Here is a 12,674-nt window from a genome sequence, read left to right on the forward strand (position 1 = left end):
ACCATCATCAAACCAGCCTTGCAAGAAATGTTAAAGGGATTTCCTTAAAAAGTCCATAACCAGAAACAATTATTAAAGAAAAACTCACTGGCAAAGGCAAATACATAGTAAAGGCAGTGGATAAACCATCTATAAAGCTGGTATGAAAGTTAGAAGTAGCAAAATGACCTATATTTAAAATAATTACTTAAGCAACACACAAAACACAAAAATGCAAAATATGATGTCAAAAACACAAAACATGAAAGAGGGGAGTGAAAGTGGAGTGCTTTTAGAATGCACTCAAACGTAAGCACCCATCAGTATAAAACACACTGCTACGTATCTAGGTTGTTACATACGAACTTTGTGGTAACCATAAGCCAAAAATCAGTAACATATACCCAAAAAAGAGCATAATTACAAAAATCACAGTAAAGAGTGCCATCAAATCACAAGTGAAGAGAACAAGAAGAAAGGAATAGAGAAGAATGACAATAAAAGAAAGAAACCAATTAACAAAATGACAATAAGTACATACCTGTCAATAATTACTTTAAATGTAAACGGACTAAGTGCTCTAAAGACACAGGATGGCTGAATGGGTAAGAAAAACAAAACCCATATACCTGCTGCCTACGAGAGACTCACTTCAGATCTAAAGAGAGACAGACTGAAAGTGAAAGGATGGAAACAGATATTCCATGCAAATGAAAACAAAAAGGCTGGGTGGCAATACTAACATCAGACAAAACAGACTTTAAAACAAAGACTGTAACAAGAGACAAGGATATTACATAATGATAAAAGGATCAATCCAACAAGAGAATGTAACATTTGTGATTATTCGTCTATGCACCCAGCATAGGGGCACCTGAATACATAGGGCAAATATTAACAAATATAAAGGCAGATATTGCCAGTAATACAATGAGAGCAGGGAACTTGGACATCCCACTTACATCAATGGATAGACCACCCAAGCAAAAATCAGTTAAGGAAACGCTGGCTTAAATGTAACACATTAGACCAGATAAACTTAACAGATAAATACAGAACACTACCCAAAAAGAGCATAATACAACACATTCTTTTCAAGTGCACATGGAACATTCTCCAGGGGAGATCACATGTTAGGCCACAAAGCAAGTCTCAATAAATACACACACCCACACACAGTGGAATATTACTTAGCCATAAAAAAGAATGATATTTCACCATTTGTGTCACTATGAATGGATCTAGAGGATATTATACTTAGTGAAACAAATCAGAGAAAGCCAAACAGTATAATTTCACTTATTTGTGGATTCTAAAATACAAAAACAAAACAAAACAGAAACAGACTCACAGATTCAGGAAACAAGCCAGCAGTTGCCAGAGGGGAGGTGGGTGAGGGATTGAGCAAAATAGGTGAAGAAGGTTTACAGGTACAAACTTCCAATTATAAAACAAGTAAGCCATGGGGATGCAATGTACAGCACAAGGACTATACTAAATAATATCAGAATAACTCTGAATGGTGACAGACGATTACATGTTGCACACCTGAAACTAACATAATATTGTATGTCAACTATATTTCAATAAAAAAGAAAAATAAAACAATACACAGATACATACAACCCAGGAAATTCCACACACACAATTTTACGTAATTTGATTTCTGACTTCGACTGGGGCGAGGAGGGGAGAAAGGAACAGCAGGCCTGGCAACAAAGGACTCAGACTCCCAAAGGCACCAACGCATCACACAGACACAGGTGTGCACCAGGGCACCACAAGTACATGACTCCCTCCCATCTTCAACCCAGGCCACTTCACCTACTCAACTGACCTACCTGCCCTAAGGTTCCTGATCCCTGAAGCGTGCCTTAAGGAACCCTTGAGAGGACCCCAATGTCTGTTCAATAATCAGTTGCTTTTTACTTGTGGGTTAAAGATATGTTTCAGTAACACCTGGGGGCTGGATCTTCTTCACTTAACACTGGTTTCTATCCTACTCTTCCTATTTGTCTTTAATCTGGCTAGATCTAAATGTGGCCACATGAAACCTCCTTATTTGTTAATTACACTTAGATCTTTGAAAAGAAAAAGGAAATAGTGCCACCTAACTGTATAAGTGGCTTTCTTATTAAGGGTTTTCTTGCCACATGTTAATTATCAGCCATAGATCATTTATTTCTTACTGTATTATTTTTTAATTCTTTTTTGTTTGGGGGGATGAGGTAATTAGGTTTATTAATTTTTTTAGAGGAGGTACTGGGAATTGAACCTATGACCTTGTGCATGTTAAGCATGCACTCTACCACTTGAGCTATGCCCTCTGCCCCTATTTCTTACTCATTTTTATCTTAACTGACTGGATCTAATTTATCAAAGCAAGTTCAGCAGTTGCCATATTCTCAAAAGCTAACGAGATGTCAAGCTTCACTGTTCTTACATCTTAGAAAATAACAAACTCTGACTCTTCTAGGTAATATAACTAATGGAGAATTAACACAGTAAATTTTATTCGGTTAACCTTAAAACCTTTTGTATGAATTTTCTTTATATGACGCACTGAAATATTCAGAATATTAATCGTTTTAGTTTCCTCACATAGCCATTTCTTCTATTACAGAAATTCTCAATAGCTGATGACCTGTAAAACATAATGTTTTACCCAATTAGAAAAAATTTTAATAAGAACAAAGATATCTCAAATACTCTGGCTTGGAATTAACTGCCACTGATAACTCTTGACCTTGAGAAATCACTGTAACAAAATCAGCACGTGTTTTTAAAAAGTAGTAACTGAAATTCATATGGATATGTTCTAAAATTACTAAGTACTGTGGCAATACCAAATAAATTTCAAAAATATACTTTACATAGTGCTAACAAGAAATATGGGGGAACACTAAGTTAGGATGTTCTGCATCTGACCTTGAAAAGTTCTTTTCTGTTAAGTCTACCAAAAAATATGCTATCGATAAACCTTACAATACAAAGACAGTGAGCCTTAAACAGCTTAATACATCGATTTTCTTCTGGCTCCTTTACATATGAAGTTGATAAACCATTGAATGCATTTGCCCCAGGGTTCCCACACTCAGCCTATAGGTACAGAGTGAAACAAAAGACAAAAGTGACAGAAAGGCCAGAGACGATATCAAAGAAGCATGACTGTAAAAACCTGTGGGTCTGATCTGTGTAAACTGCTTGGGAAGCTGATCAAAAGCTCTGCAATTATGATAATCAAGAAAATGGACTAATGTTCACCCTCACGTCAATACACAGCTCCTGAGAACTGTTGAGCCAGATGGACAGGTCCTGAGAGACACCAGCCTCGGTGCTCCATCGTCCCTGCAGACAGAGGCCAAACCCAGCGGCCCACCCTGCCTCAGAGCCCGTGTCTCCTGCCACCCTCTCTGCTGAGGGTCAGAGAGAAGACTCACAATGTGCCCTCCATCTGCCCTCTGGACTAGGATGCGATTTTAAGTTACCTGATGCGTTGGCCAACTCTCTCCTCCAGCTTGTGCCATTAGAAAAAGACCTCATAAAACCACATTCCCTACCCTTTAAGCACAACTTCACATTATATCTGACTCTAACCATACCGTGCAACAAACTGAACTTGAAAAGAGCATGTCTTTACATCTTCACAGAGAGTAACAGCTACTAAGTCAACAGCAAACCCCAAGTCGTCATGTACGAGTGTGAGCGTGAGGTGTGTGGCTGTGTAATATCGGTACATGGCACCGATTTAACTTTTAGTGCCTCCAAGCTCCATTTACAGACATCACTCTATATTCATTTTATACATTTCTTTTCATTCTCTGAATTTTGACTAGTTTTCCAACACCATTAAAACATTACTTTGTGGAAATTTATGTCCCTGTGGCTCCTTATGTCGTATTCAAGCTGTAAGAATGTACTGGAATCCAATTCCACCTCCACTCTCACCCCCAACCCCAAAACAAGCCCAGAACAACACCTGCACTGGGTAGAACACCGCTTCTAACATGCAGATGATGCGGGAGGAAAACCGGTGTGCACACAAGGACTAGAGTATTAGCCCACGTGAGGGTAAACCCCACACACTAAAACAAATTCGTTCTCAATTCCTATTTTTAAATTAAAAACATGAAACAGGGTACTTACTGCAAAGGCGCTCACTTTTTAAAGGTGATAGTCCCACCTGAGAGTTGTATATGTATTTTATTTTATAAGCCAAATTTCTCGCATCCTCTCATACCTAGCAAGGCACTGAAACCACCAGCAGAGACACATGCTCCTGGTGACCAGCAGCAGCCGCCAGGGAGGTGTGTGCCTGAGTGCACGTGGCCCCTCCGCCAGAATCACACACGTACTGACCTCCCCCTGCTCCTCAGAGCTCCCTGAGAGGCTGCCTCCTGGGCTATGGTCCTCATTTTGCCCCAAGGAAAACTTAGCTGTGCCTTTTTTTCTCAGTCGACCCAACGAAGTGCAGGAGGGGTCACGAGTCCCAGGGGGGTTGCTGGGTGTCCTCTAATGCACAGGACGGTCCCACAGGACAAAAAGTTACTTGCTAGGAGCAGACACTGAGAAAGTCTGGATTAGATTCCTTCCAAACTCCCTAAAGTTCAAGAAAACGCTGAGTCTCAGTTGCTAAATGTGAGACAAGAGAAGCCTCTTCATAAGCCACCATGGACCTGTGGCAGTAGCTACAGCTGCTCTGAGCTGAAAGTTCTAGAAACCTGAAAGACACCTTACTTGGACATAAATCCAGTTTAAAACCAGGCCCAGTGACCTCGCACTGTGCAAATCGCGCTGGTGATTCAGGTCTGACTGCACTCAGCACAGCCTCCTTTCTTTTTTCTCTCTCCATTTACTCCGCAGCAATGGGCACTGTTCGTTCTGGACACAGATGAAAGCTGGTTCTGAAAAGACTGACAAGGATATTCTCCTCGTTCGCACAGTAAAAGAATAAAGTGACCCGAAAGATCACGAATGATCGACTGCAGTAGGGTGGGTGGGCGTCAAGTTCACACCAAACAGGAAGATGACAACAGCTGGGAGAGGATGCAGAAGCCGGCGCCAGACTTACCCTATGACCTTCCTGAAAAGGACCAAGTATTTGTGGCATTCAATTAACAAAACAAATGAAACATACTCACTGCTCGACACAGACCTCTACCAACCTGGAAATCACCTATAAGTGGAGTTTTCTAAGTACACACTTTGCTCTCCTGTGCTGGTGAAGACATCTCAACTTCTTGGGCTGTTAGCCTCAAGGGTTCCTACTCTAAGCTCAACTGTATGTGTTAAGCTGCCTGAAAAACATCCACATATCTTCCGGGAGTAAAAATCACAGCAAGCTCAGTGTTTTGGAAGAGAAAAGGGTGAAAAAGTCTTTGTTCTAAGCATCCTTAGAAATTGAGTACATAAAATATAGATTTGCCTGCACCATGCCAGCATCTCTAATAATTCACCTTGATGATGGCTAGTTCCAGGACTAAAGGGTGTAATGGTCAGAAATTAAAGAACTTTATTTTCCATAAAACAAAGAAAAGAACCTTTACATTTTATCTGATATGTGACCACAATAATAATAAAATGAGTGGCTGAATGGTCAGTGCTTACATTTTCAGTCAAACCCAGAGTCTAAGCTGGAGAGCCAAGAATTCCAAAATGCAAGGGATTTTGTGGAATTTCTTTCCTGTATGAGCCTGTCCCTAACCGACTCAAAATCACTCAACCTTTATTTACCGGCGTCTAACACGCGTCAGGCTACTGCTGGGCTTTGGAAAGACGTAGTGAGCCATCCGTTAACCCAAAAGGTTCAAGGGCACGCAGAGAAGGCAGGCCCTACCCTTCAGAGTGAAACAGCGGAAACGGGCCGTTGTGGTAGGAAAGCATGCCGTGGGGGCATGGAAGCCAGTTTTGGGGAGACGTGGCAGCTTCCTGGAGGAGGAAAAACCACAAGGAGAAAAGCAGGCACAAATGAACGAAAGCCCACAAGTGGCAGAAGACACTGTCCCTCCCATCACACAAAAATTAGTGTGCCTAAGTCCCACAAACTCTTAGCTGGGTAAAAAGATACACTTTACCAAGAGGAATATGTTTTAGAAATTCCACAGAAACACGACTGAAAGCTTTAAAAAGTCCAGGTTCTACCCAAATTTTGAAAACTCTAGCTCCTTATACAAGCATGTGCGTTCAAGGGTCCAGGGGCTGCCCAGGCCCAGCTGCCCCCACCTCCTTCCCAGATTTCACCAAGCCAGACCTAACAGGGCAGGAACCAGGCGAGGAGGAAGCTGGTGTGTCTGCTGGCACTCTGCATCAGGATAAATGAGAGCCGTTCTGACAAGTCAGAGAAACCCACCCGAGTCAAAGCCAGGTGCGGTCAGCTAATCACGGAGCGGATCCACCGTCAGAGCCCGCACGCCGTCTCCCGGACCCGCACACGTGCCCTGCATACCTTGGCGGTGTCCCAGCACCTCCAAGGTAACCAGCATTTTTAAATAGGGAAGTTTCACACCTTTTAAAAATGCAGATTTCCAACTTAGGTTTTTTTTTATAAAATCGTAACAACCCCTTTAGAACGTATAAGATGGCTAGTCTGCCAGTCTCTACCAGGCCCTCCTGTCTCCATGGTACCGGGGGGCTGTTCCTCCCCTCACTACACTCGTACTCACAGAACTTCTTACACTAAACAAGCACCTGTGCTCAGTTTCCAAAGGTGAGAAAATGAAGGTGAAATCGGGAGACCTCTGCGTTTTCCTCTCCCTGCCGGCCTCACTCAGTTCCCTTACCTGCCTAGCCCCTTTAGACATCCAAACCGGGGACCCTGGATTTAGGCCTGAAACCCATTTACCAGAGCGCCATGCCAAACAGCTCCAAGTCGGGGCACCACACATGGCGAGATCTAGAAAACTAAATGCAAGAACAGAACACTTGCTCATCTATGAACTGGGTCTTGGGACTGGACCAGTGCTGACTTGGGTCCATGTATACTGGCCTGGAATCATGTCTGTAATCTGCACCTTCATTTGTATTTAGAAAGAAGTTATAACAATAATAATGATGACCAAGGGCAATTCTGTAAACACTGTCACTCCAGAAAGCCCCATTTTTAAGTTTGACGTACTCACAAAAGAAGGAACCATGAAGAGTAAGCCATGGCTCATAACCGCAGGGCCAGAGACCTCTCAGGGGCTGGGAGAGTCTCCCAGTGCTGAGATCAGTGTGGGATGCCAGGTTGTGGGAAACCGAGTAACAGACAGTCCCCGCAGTGTATCGGGTCATTTTAGACCTTTTTGTTCAGGACTGAAAATGCTTCCCCTCGGGCGGCTGGATGGCCGCACTAAGACCACATGCACTCGGATGCACGTGTTGGTCCACCTGCGGACAGACTGACAGCTCAAATTCAGGAGGGCTGTCAGACCTGGTACAAGCTAAGCAGAATACAAAAAAAAAAAAAAAAAAACCCATGGCCACAGAAAAGGGAAAGAAGTCCACGTTTGTTAAACTCCAAAACCATGTACCAAGCACAAAGCTGGGTGCTCGACATGCAGGTATCAGAAACACACCAAGCTGTCTCCTGGAATATAACCCACATGCAGCAGATTTCACACTGGCAGCACGATCAAAGCCAAGTTACGAGGTGTACTTCATCCCAGTCTCTCCCCATCCTCAAAAATTTACCCTCTTCTCATGCTAAAATCCAGGGTAGCAATCTTACCCTCTTGTCCATAAGCAATTTTGTCAATTCTACCTCCAAAATACTCCTGAAGTCCCCCGACCTAAGCCCATCTGCACACCTGCCTCCCCTGCCTGGACACCCGCAGAGGCCTCCCAGCAGCTCTGGGCACCTGCACAGTGCTCTGCAGACCACAGCCCAAGGGGGCCCCTCCCAACACAAGGCAGATCACAGACCATGCTGTGCCTTGCTCAGACTCTGCAAAGCCTTCCTGTGGCAAGAAAAACAGAATGTGAAATGCACAATGTGGCCTTCCTGGGGTTTCCTCTCTGGGCCTGACTGCCCCCAGCCCCTCGCTTACCCAGGCCGGGCCCTTCCCGTCCCCCGGGCACCAAGCTCTCTCCCACCTCGGGGCCTCACACACATGCTTCCTTCTCCCTGAACTTTCTGCCCTGCTCCCCACTTGGCTGGTGGCTCCTCTCCTGGGAGAAGCCTCTTCTACCCACAAACCCGCATTAGGCACTTCTGTGGGTCTTTCCCATAATATACTTAGAGTTCGTCCTTAGACATGAAGAGTCCAAGTCTGTCCGCTTGGACTCTGCGCTCCATGAAGGGGGGGTTGTGTCTGTATCAGTCACCCCAGACACACAGCACAGACACAAATGGATGCCCAGCAAAGATGCCTTGGCCCCGTTTAGGTCCCTTAACACACTTCCCTCAGAAAAACAGGGCGCCGGGCAACAATGGCTTAATCTCAAAGGCTATCACAATCGTAAAAGTTATCCTAACACCCACACACATCAAAACGCTGTGTATGACAGTGTCCTGCCGCCCATCTGTCCCTCTAGGTAAATACCTCCTCTCTAGCCAGGTACGGGGACAAGAGACTCAACACTGCTGCTCAGCTCCCACATCCCCCACCTGGCCCTCCAAACAAGCAATTAATCAATTATTAATTGTGGCAGCTGCCACATGCTCATCACTTAAGACCCCTCGTCAGAAGGGACGCACAAGCCCTGTCCACAACATCAAGTTTCATTAAGAAAACGATTCACACATGAGCTGCAATCAATAGAGCACGGAGAACAGTTCGGCAGGTCTGCTGAGCGGGGGCCTACTGCAGTGATGTCCTCCCCCCAAAAAGGCGCACGCGGGTGGGGGGTCGGGGGTGGGGAATGAGAGCTCTGACAGGCTCAGAGAAAAGGTTGCATTTTCCCACGGCCACTGTGGAAAACTGTATTTGCAAAATAAAATAGGGAAACATTCAGCGCAAGTGCTTAAATAAAAAAATGGTATCACGTGTGTGAATTAATTGGAGTTTCATTTCTCCCAAGTACATTCTAATTCATTGTTTTTGCTTTATTTTGCCTAGACAAACAAGATAATATCTATTTGCACTACTTGCTGCAAGAGCCCTGTGGAAGTACGTCAACAGTCCATGGACCTAAACAGTTTTCTTCAGCTGGAAGTATGCTCCTACAATAAACTATCCCCAAAATGCTCTCCACTGCTGCAAGGTGGAAACGCTCTGTAGGCAACAAAACACCACTCAAATGAAAGGGGACATCTCTATATATCCAACAGAAAGCTCACACTGAAGCCTTCCCACCGGGAAACCTCTTTCTAGCCAAGTTCAACTTCATCTCCTCTGTTACGGCTTTTCATCAGCAACAGATGAGACCTGACCCGAGGTCCCCCTCTGGTCCTGCACTGGCTTCGCCCCTTTTCCTCCCGCATCTGACCACTTTCTGGTCTCTCAGGGATCCTTTGCTGGCTGTGGACACAGTCACCAGTCTCGGCCCTGCCCTTTTCTCTCGGTATCATTTATTCCCTGCCTCCTGCTTTTTACCTCCGTCACCCCGGTAGCGGCAGGCTGTTTCCCTGCAGGCTTGTCTCCTGGCCCAGCATCAGAGCTCCTCTCTCCAAACTCACCACCTCAGCATCTCTCGAATGTAGGATTTCAGAAACTGAACTCCCCTTCCCAGCTCCACTCTGATCTCAACTCACCAACCTGGCTCTTCAGCCAACCCCCGCATTTCACAGTAGCAGCATTCTTTAAAATGATTAACTGAAACAATTAACCCGTGTCTAACCGTGGTTTTGAAACTCTCCTTTAACTCTGAAGAAGAGGACCCTAAGACACAGCTCTTCCTCCTCTTCCAGGTGACAACACCAGGCCTTCCAGCTGAAAACCCTCCTTCATAATCAGATGGGCTTCCCAGCAGCAGCTGCTTCCCCACCCAGCCTCTGCTCACCCCTGGGTTCAGTCCTGCAGACACCTGCTGAGTATGCTCTTAACTGCCAAGGACCAGGTCAGGCATCAGAGGGCTATTAGCATTTCCTTGAAAAGTTCTGACCTCAGCACAAAAACACCCTGAATAAAGAGAACTAAGGACACGTTCCTGCCCTTGAAGGACCTATATGGGTTACTTACAGACCGAAACTTAAGTCTTGAAAAACATAGCAAACTTTTTCTTGATGACTATAGTTAACAAGTGTATTGTATATTGGAAACTTACTAAGAGTAGCTCTTAAAAGTCCTCAATCATAAGAAAACAAAATTTAACTGTGAGATGATGGATGTTAATTAAACTTATTGTGGTAATTACTCCACATCTATCAAATCACTGTGTTGCACACCTGAGACACAAAACAATGTTATATGTCAACCAAAAACTTAATAAAAAGGAAATGGCAAAATCTAAGGTCTGGGCCATTAAAAAAAAAATGTTTATACTTATATGCACCGATAGGTGAACCAAGAAAAGTCTAAGTCAAAAGAAGGAACTTTGGTTGTGAGAATCAAAGAAGCCTTCACAGAGGAGAAATTATGCTCAATCATGAAAAATGAATAAATGTTTTCTAGTCTATTAGACTAAACAGGAGCTAGTGGGGAGAGCCCATACCTGGCACGGCAAATAATTTCTCTTAGCTCTAAAGAAATCATCATCAACCCTTTTGAGGCATGAGCCCTGTCTCCCCTCAGGTTCCCACATTCTTCTTCCATCTACACAATAGTCATTCCTCAAGACTCAGCCCAAGGTCTGACTCCTTCTGGGTCCTTTTCTGATCACTCCAAACCCCAAAGACGGTCTCCTTGCCAAACCCTCTGACCACTGTCTGTTTTATAACGCTGCCATTTTATTTTAGATTGTTTTAAGTCTCAGATCCTATTTAGTTCCTTGTCATACTGTTTTCTACTCAAGGGGCTTGGCTTGTGTGTTTTATCTCTTCAACAAACCAAAAGTCAAGCTGTTAGTGGTTTCTCATATGAATGTATAAACATAAATAGAAGATGGTTTATCACAGAAGTAACATTTTTTAAGAAAAGTAAAGATGAGTTAGAAGTGTAAGATACAAATCACACAGGTATTGACTGCAATGAAATCTACAAATAGCAGAGCTCACCCAAGATTCCTACATGAAATTAAAAATGCACTTAACTTCTCTTTAAAGTGAAAGCACAGTTCCTTAACTTTCCTTAATTCTACCTTCACCAGATCACCTTCCCACCAATATTGTTTCTCAGGAAACAGAACGGGAGCTCACTGAAGATGCAGACCAATCTCAATACTTCTGACCCCAACACAGTCCAGCAAAGTGCTAAGTAACAACTCCACAGTCAAGGTCACCTGCAATACAAACCCATCAGTGCGCCTTACAATCTGAGAACATAATAAATAGCAGTTTTAAGCTCATCTTTCTTGTTACTCAGCAATTACACACTGAGTATAGCAAAATCCAATCCATCTGGATGCTCCGAAAATCTCTACTCTTTCAACCCTTTTTCCAGATTCTTAGCTACAATAAGGAGTAACTGAAGTTACTCAGCATCTTATGAAGAGCTAAAGGCATTCGAAGTCTTTATATTACCAAACATCAAGAACAAACCGCAACCCACCACCGTTTGCCACTTTAACCTTTTTTGAAAACACCAAGAGACCCCACTACACTTATTCTGCCAAGTACTCAAACCAGAGATTGCCAGGGTCATCTTCTGGATCAGCTCCAAAGACGCGATCCAGAAGACAGTGCCACGGGCAAGTCCTAGTGGAGACAGCGTCGCCCTGCAGTTAGACTGAGTCGTGGGCACCGAAACGGCCCAGCCGAGCAGGTCCGGTCCCCAGGCTGGGATCGCCGGGCTTTCTCGTGCGCTAGTTTCAAAGTAACTATGACCAGACCGTCCTTTTATGCAGTTTCCGCTTGGGGCATGGACGGATTAAGAATGCCCCTCTAAGTGAAAACAGACGTATGTAAAATAAAGCACATTCTGCGGACTTGCATCAATGTAGGGGACGGAACCCAGCAGAGCGCCCCGACCTCCCGGCAACGCCCGCGCGGACCCGGCAGGTGACCGCGCGCCGCCCAGGTGAGCCCGGCCCGGCCGCGGTTCCGGGAGGAGCGCGGGGGAGAGCGGTCAGCTCGTGCTCCAGGGCCCGGCGGGCGGGGGTGCGCGGAAGGCGGGGAGCCGGGCGGAGGGGCTTGGCGCCCGAGTGCCCCGGCCGCGGACCCCGCCCGGCTCGCACGACGGTTGCCGGCGGCGGCAGGGAGCGGGAGCCGCGGGGCCCCCGGCCCGAGAGGAAACCGCGCCCCGCCCACGGCGCCCGGGCCTGAGGGCGGGTCGGACCCCGCGAGTCACGCCGGCCCCCGCGGCCAGCCCGACTCGTCCGAAGTGGGCGACACGTGGGCAGCGTCTCGCGGGGGAGCCCGGCGCGCGCCCGGCGGCGAAAGAGCGAGAGCGAGAGCAAGAGCCGGCGCCGGGCGAGGCAACTCCCGACCGCCGCCGCCCCCAACCCAGCCCGCAGCGGGCGACGCACTCCCCCTCGGGCTGCGCGCGGGGCGGAGGCCACCGGCGGCGGCGTCCTCCTTACCCGGAGCAGAGCAGTGCCGTCCGCAACGCCGACTTGGCGACTGGCGGGGGCGCGAGCCGGAGCAGCCAGGTTTCGGCGGCCCAGCTGCGGCGCCGCGGGCCAGGCGGCGCAGGGCGGGAGGGGCGTGGGGTGTGGGGCCTCGGGACCGCCCGGCGCGC

At 46.2% G+C, this 12,674-nt stretch overlaps 1 protein-coding gene across 5 annotated transcripts in view; it reads right to left on the bottom strand.

The window, feature by feature from the left end:
* L3MBTL4 (L3MBTL histone methyl-lysine binding protein 4) overlaps positions 1–12,674 on the bottom strand; it is a 332,768-nt gene that overhangs the window by 226,257 nt on the left and 93,837 nt on the right. Inside the window, exon 1 of one of the 5 annotated variants that reach the window (XM_072949223.1) lies at positions 12,517–12,607. The exons of 3 other annotated variants lie outside the window; for them this stretch is intronic. The gene's annotated coding sequence lies outside the window, so the exon portion shown is untranslated. Of the gene's footprint in view, positions 1–12,516; positions 12,608–12,674 lie in introns of those variants that run through there. One more of the 5 variants, XM_072949222.1, reaches the window with a different exon arrangement.

Source organism: Vicugna pacos, chromosome 24 (assembly GCF_048564905.1).
Source record: "Vicugna pacos chromosome 24, VicPac4, whole genome shotgun sequence".
Taxonomy (NCBI): domain Eukaryota; kingdom Metazoa; phylum Chordata; class Mammalia; order Artiodactyla; family Camelidae; genus Vicugna; species Vicugna pacos.